Source organism: Vigna angularis, chromosome 5 (genome assembly GCF_016808095.1).
Source record: "Vigna angularis cultivar LongXiaoDou No.4 chromosome 5, ASM1680809v1, whole genome shotgun sequence".
Classification (NCBI taxonomy): domain Eukaryota; kingdom Viridiplantae; phylum Streptophyta; class Magnoliopsida; order Fabales; family Fabaceae; genus Vigna; species Vigna angularis.
This window is the reverse complement of record NC_068974.1, coordinates 1397015-1397652: the sequence shown is the minus strand read 5'-3', so window position 1 is coordinate 1397652 and position 638 is coordinate 1397015. Positions and strand designations below refer to the sequence as shown.

Here is a 638-nt window from a genome sequence, read left to right as displayed (position 1 = left end):
GAAAGCAGGAGATCTCTTCTTTCCAACAAGATGCTGATGAAACTCTAGGTCAAGCATGGGATAGATTCAAAGGCCTACTGAGAAAAACCCCTACTCATGGATTTGATGAGCCTACAATGTTAAATCTGTTTCTCGGAGGGCTGAAATCCCAAACAAAGTTAATGTTAGATGCATCAGCTGGAGGTAGTATCAGATGGAAGACGCCTGAAGAAGCACATGAACTGATTGAAAACATGGCTGCAAATGATAATGAAGTTCAGAGTGAAAGAGCTCAATTTCAACAAAAAGGTGTTCTTCAGCTTCAATCTCAAGATGCTTTACTAGCTCAGAACAAGATTATGACTCAGCAACTTGAGACATTAATGAAGAAGTTATCTCAACTACCTAAAGAACTGCAGAATGTTTCTCAAACTCAACATCAGATGGTTCAAAGTTGTGAATTATGCGGAGGAAATCATAATAATGGTCAATGTGTAGTGCAAAGAATGTCTCATGAAGAAGTGAATTATATGGGAAATCAAGGTCTTCAGACGAATTATAATCAAGGTCAAAGTTTTAATCAAGCATGGAGACCTCATCCGAGTATGGGACAAACTGTTCCTTTCAATAGACCACCTCCACAGAACTTTCAGCAACAA

At 38.7% G+C, this 638-nt stretch overlaps 1 non-coding gene across 1 annotated transcript; it reads right to left on the bottom strand.

Moving 5' to 3' along the window:
• Positions 1 to 103, bottom strand: LOC128196845 (small nucleolar RNA R71). The gene has a single exon (XR_008249252.1). It is a non-coding gene; the product is annotated as a small nucleolar RNA R71 (small nucleolar RNA).
• Positions 104 to 638: the final 535 nt, after the last annotated feature.